The 5,682-nt window shown below is 48.5% G+C and overlaps 1 protein-coding gene across 1 annotated transcript in view; it reads right to left on the bottom strand.

Annotated features, from left to right (window-relative positions):
* The window catches only part of COPB2 (COPI coat complex subunit beta 2), a 460,843-nt gene that overhangs the window by 175,519 nt on the left and 279,642 nt on the right, over window positions 1-5,682 (bottom strand). The gene's annotated exons all lie outside the window — the stretch shown is intronic.

The raw sequence follows: 5,682 nt of genomic DNA, 5'->3' as shown, positions 1-5,682 counted from the left end.
TCCAATGCCTTGAACTTCTCACATATAACAGCCACTTGAGGGTTAAGAAAGAGTCTCCTGGCGTTTGCTGGAGTGATTAGGAAAGAGGCCACTTAACTGGCCTTTGTCTGAAGTCCCTCGCCCGTGCCCGTGGCCCAATCGGGCTGGTGGGCAGCCAGGGTCAGGAAAGCGGGGCGGTTGCACTTGGATAAGAAAGTGGGTACTTTCCACATCCCTCCCCCAAATAAAAGCAAAGTTAATGATGATGTTGATGAAGTAGCTATGGTTTAAAAGGCCTTCTAGGGGGCACCTGGGTGGCTCAGTGGGTTAAGCCTCTGCCCTCGGCTCCGGTCATGATCGCAGGGTCCTGGGATCGAGCCCCGCATTGGCTCTCCACTCAGCGGGAAGCCTGCTTCCCCCTCTGTCTCTGCCTGCCTCTCTGCCTACTTGAGATCTCTCTCTGTCAAATGAATGAATGAAATCTTTCAGAAAAAATAAAAATAAAAGGCCCTCTGGGTGGTGGTTCTGAGGCACGGTTAAGTTTGAGATCCCCTGCTTTATACAAATGTAAGCAATGATCAATACACCGCAGATTTTTTTCTCCTTCCCTTTCATCCAATGGCCGCGCAGTACTCCAGTATTCTGCACTTTCTTTTTTCACTAAATACATTCTGGAGACCTTCCTATTTCTGTACATAGAAAATGTCGTTCTTTGGCAGGGCATTCCATTGTTTCTCTAGCTTGTCCAGCACTGATGGACATTTGTGTTGTTTCCAATCGTCTGCTGTTAGAAACAGTTCCACAATGAAAATCTTTGATCACATTTCCTTTCCCACAGGTGGGTATGTCACAGTACTTTCAAACCTCTGCCTTTGTCAGTAAGGAGATGACATAATCAGGTGGGTTGACTCTTTGACCCTTTATTAAAGATGAACTATCTCTTATAAATTGCTTTTTGCACAAATCAAAGCCTAGGTGACAGCAGGTACTTTCTCTTCCTCCCCTGGCACTGCCATAGCTTCCCGCTTGGCCCCCTCCTCCACCTCCAGCCTGGGGCTCATGTTAGTCCTCACACTGCAGACCGCTGAGTCAGAGGATGCCTCTTCTTTATAGGGTAGTGGCAGCTCTGTTCTGGGGAAAGCTTGGATTTAAGTCCCTCTCACCCAGCTTGCTCTCCACCAGAGTTTCTCAACCATGTTTCTGTTGCCCATTTGGGGGCCACAGAATTCTCTATTGGGGGGGGGGCTGTCCTATGGACTGAAGGACATCTAGCAGCATTCTTGGCTTCTTCCCACTAGATCCCTCTCGGCACCTCCCATAAGCATGTCTCCAGATATTGTCGAATGCCTGAGAGAGGGGTGCGAAATCAGCCCTGGCTGAGAATCACTGCTCTAGACAGCTGAACCCCTATCTGGCCGGTTCCCCTTCTCTTTCTCACCTGGCTCTGGGGTGCTCAGGCCATCAGTTGTTTGCACAGACCCTGGTTCTGTGTCCCTCCCTACTAGCTCAGGGTCTGTCTCAGGGGGACAGCTAGGGCAACTTATCCCAGCCCTGCCCCACCTGAAGGGGCAGGAAGGAGTCCCTGTGGCTCAGTCCAGTGGATGGGTAGGTCCCAGCATGGACTAGGTTCTCTGTGGCATCACTCAGGGATAGCCATGGCCCTGGGTTTCCTTGTCTGCTGAACTCACCAGAACAGAGAATCAGCCAAAGTCTTAAATAGTCAACTGGCCATTTCTTGGTCACTCCAAGCTAGTCTAAACTCTTCTTCCTGCTCCCCTGAGTCATCCAGCTCAGACAGCTGGATTGCTCATGCTCCCCAACTTTCTCTCTTTGTGCTGAGTCTCCTGAGATGGCTTATGCCAAACGCCCAGCAGAGCACCTGGCCCACAGCAGGGTCCCAGTCCGTTCTGGCTCTCTGCCATGCCCACTGCGATCCCTCCATGCTCTAGGCAGAGAGGCATGTCCTCCTCACCTGTCTGGTCCTCCCCTGTGCATCCCAAAGACCAACATCTGGCCACTTCGTACATTTCCCACTCATCTGACCTCACTCTTTGGAGCTAGCTGGCTGGCTGTTAGTTCAGCCTGTGCTGCATTTGTCCCCCAGTGGGTTGGTAGACTCTTGCCCTTCTGGGTCTCCTCGCCAGAGGGATCTCCCAAGTATGACTCCTGCTGGCTGTGCTGTCCCTTGCAGCTGGGGGCCAATGGTGAGGGCAGGGTTTAGAGACATAATGCTTGGTTTGAAGTTGAATGTTTTACTGTCTAGCTGAGTGATCTTGGGGGAAGTGACTTATCATTGCTGTGCCTCAGTTCTGACATCTGTAAAATGGGGACACTCTGACTACCTACCTTTTAAGGAAGTGAGAAGCAAAGGAGACAATGGATGAAGAGGGGCCTGACACAGAGTATACTCCAGACACACTGCTGTTTGAGCCAGTGGAGACTACTGAGTGAAGAAAAGGGAAGGGAGAGAGAGTGCTGGCCTGTGCCCCCTTCTGGGGCCTTAAGGTCAATCCAATGAGTTGAGGGGAGAAGTGCCCTGTGAGTGTATCATTAGGTATCATCATGGTTATCCTTCCTTAGCCCCCTCTGTCCTGCTTGATTTAATTCATTATTCAGTCTGTTTCAGAGTTTCTTTTTGTCTGGGGTGCTATCACTTGGGATGTATAAAGCAAAGAGAGTAACAGAGAAGGGTGTATGAAGAAAAGTGGAGGATCTGTGTGGCTGGAAGTCAGTGAGGGCTTCCTGGAGGAAGTGAGGCTCCAGCTGGATCTTAATAACAGCCTGGATCTGACTGGTGAGGAGGAGGTTAAGGGGAGGGGAGAGGGGAACAAAAGAGTGCTGAGGAAGGAGCAGACTTCTTAGTAACTGAAAGGGAGAGAGATGTAAGCACTCTACAAATCCTGATTGGGCTTGCTTCTTTCGCTAGCTTTAAAGAATAGCAGTGGAGATCCAGGAGCCATCCCAAAGAGCCGCCAGGAGCACAGAGAAGAAGCAGGCAGTGGGGAACTACCTAGGAGCTGTGTGTGTATACAGTGGTGCTGGTTGGCAGAGTGAGCAATCCTGGGGTGGAAGGAGGGAGGACAGGAGCTAGCCAAAGGCCCCCAGGGTGAGCTGGGGGAGAGGAGAGCTTGGAGGAGCTAAGGAGCAAATGTGCCTTTCATTCTTCAGTGGATCAGTCTGCTCCATGGGGATAAATTAGAGCTCAGGGAGCCATCTCCATGAAATGATTCATCGATTGCCCACGATCCTTATAATTGCCCTGCGTGGTGGGCAGTCCTGTCCCTTCATCACAGAGAGGTCAAGCTGCTTGCCAGATGTCCCCAGTTGTCGGGGCAGCAGAGCTTCCTTGGGGCGAAGGGGTTGGAGCAGAGAGCCCAAGGAACAGACTCTGCGGCTCTGAGCATCCCCCAAAAGATGCTCCTTGCAAGAAGCTGGGGCAGAATGTGCCTTCCAGCCTCATCCCCACCCTCTTTGCAGGGCTCCCGCACCCAGGGACTTGAGTGTCCCAGCATGGGCCCGACAGCCACATACTCCTCCCTCATGCTTATAAAGAAAACCTTCCTCATCTGACATCACACCTCTGCTTCTCTTCTAAAGGGCTCATTTTATTTTGGTGACTTGTAAAAAAATATTCCCTTTCCTGTGTTCAAATATGTTTCTGGAGTTATTTTATGGAGAACGACCCCGCTCCGATCCCTGAGCTGTCGCGGTGCCATCTGTGAGGTTAATGTCTGAAGGGATGAAAGGGGCCCAGCAAAGCTGCCTTCCTGTGTCGGCTGTGTTGAGGAGTGAGAGGCATTGTCAAGAGGCCTCGGGGGCTGAGGGGCAACAGGGTCCACTGAGGATGCTCTTCTTTGATGCATTCATGAATATGCAAATGACACACTGTGTCTACAAGCTGCAAACTCTTCCACCCACTTCGTGGGGTTTGTCTGGGGATTTAGTTCTGTCCAGGAAATGCCTCTGCAGAGTTGGTCAGTCACCTTTCATGGACACATGATAATTGTTTCTGCAGATTGGGACACACACTCCATGGGAGGTCTTTTCTACCCTTCCCTTCCCTTCCTAACCCTTTCCTTCTCTTCTTACCCTCCCCTTCCCTTCCTTCTCTCTCACTCTTTTTTGCTTTCCTAGCTGTTTTGTTGCGGACAATTTTAAACGTACAGAAACATAGAGAGAATTGTATATGGAACTCCTGTGGATTCACCACCAGCTTCAACAATTATTAGCCCGTGGCTAATCCTGTTTCATCTATATTCCCACCCCCCTCCCATTTTCAAAATTATTTTGAAGCAAAGACCACATATGTCCATTTCATTTCATTTGAAAGCATTTTGAGAAGAATCTCTAAAAGATATTCTCACTTAAAACCATCACACAACACCATTATCACAACTAAAAACCAATAATACAATTCCTTAATATCATCAAATATCCAGAAAGTGTTCACTTATTTCATATATTTTTTAAGTCTTTGAATAAAGATCCAAACAAGTTTCATACATTGCCATTGGTCAGTATATATCTTTTTTTCATGGCTGATCTTCTCATTTAAAAATATAAATATCAGGGCGTCTGGGAGGCTCAGTCAGTTGAGCATCTGACTCTTGATCTCGGCTCAGATCTTGATCTCAGGGTGGTGAGTTCAAGCTCACACTGGGCTCTGTGCTGGGTATGGAGCCTGCTTTAAAATTTTTTTAAAAAATATAAACATAAATATATTATGTAGTCATGCTTTCCCTTTCTTAGATAAACAGTGGCTTATTATATCTTTTTTTTAATAGATTGTATTTATTTATTTATTTGAGAGACAGAAAGAGAGCTGGGGAGGAGCAGAGGGAGAAGGACAAGCAGACTCCACCCTAAGCACAGAGCCTGACGTGGGGATCTATCTCAGGACCCTGAGATCATGACCTGAGCAGAAACAAGAAATGGAAACTTAGCTGACTGCGTCACCAAGATGCCTCTACCTCTATCCTTTTTTTTTTTTTTTTTTTAAACTTAAAATCAATCACGGTATTAAAGGGAGAGCTTCCTCCTTCCCTTCTCTGATGGCACAGTGCCCCGTCGTATGGTCGAGCCACAGCGTCTGGAACCCATCCCCCGCTCATGGTTGTTCCCAGTCTTTTGCTGCAACAAAGAGTGCTGCTATGAACAGGTTAAGTCTTTTTCTATTTTTGTGAGTGTGTCTTTGGGATAGATTCTGAGAGGTGGGATTGCCGTGGCAAAGGACAAATTCTTGAAGTGCTCTTGCTAGATGTTGCTAGATTTCCTCCCTGAGCTCGAAACATTTCTCCAGCATCGACATGTGGAAGTGTCTGTTTCCTCACTAATGGATTGTGTGGTCAAAAGCTTGGCTTTTTGCTGGTTGAAAAAGTGTATCTCAGAGCAGTTTGCCTTTGCTTTTGGGGAGGGTTTCAATGCCACAGCCTGAGCAGTCCTTTCCTTATTTGGGTCAGTACTGTAAAAGCCGCAGGCGATCCCCTGTGTCCCTGTGAGTGACCATCAGACTAGGGTGAACTTCTGAGCACAGATGGGACTTCTGGGTTTGTTTTATTAAATTGTGTTTGTAAAGCCCATCTGCAGTCCTTACTCCTCCTGCCTGTTACCTCATGGGAGTGACGGCTCCGTGTAACATGCTACCAGAAACGGTGTATGAAGCTCAGGGCCCCAAGGAGAGCAGGGTCTCCCAGGGTCTGGAAA

Source organism: Mustela nivalis (assembly GCF_964662115.1).
Source record: "Mustela nivalis genome assembly, chromosome: 1".
NCBI classification, from domain to species: domain Eukaryota; kingdom Metazoa; phylum Chordata; class Mammalia; order Carnivora; family Mustelidae; genus Mustela; species Mustela nivalis.
Note: the sequence above shows the minus strand (reverse complement) of the source record. Positions and strands in the feature narration are given on the sequence as shown.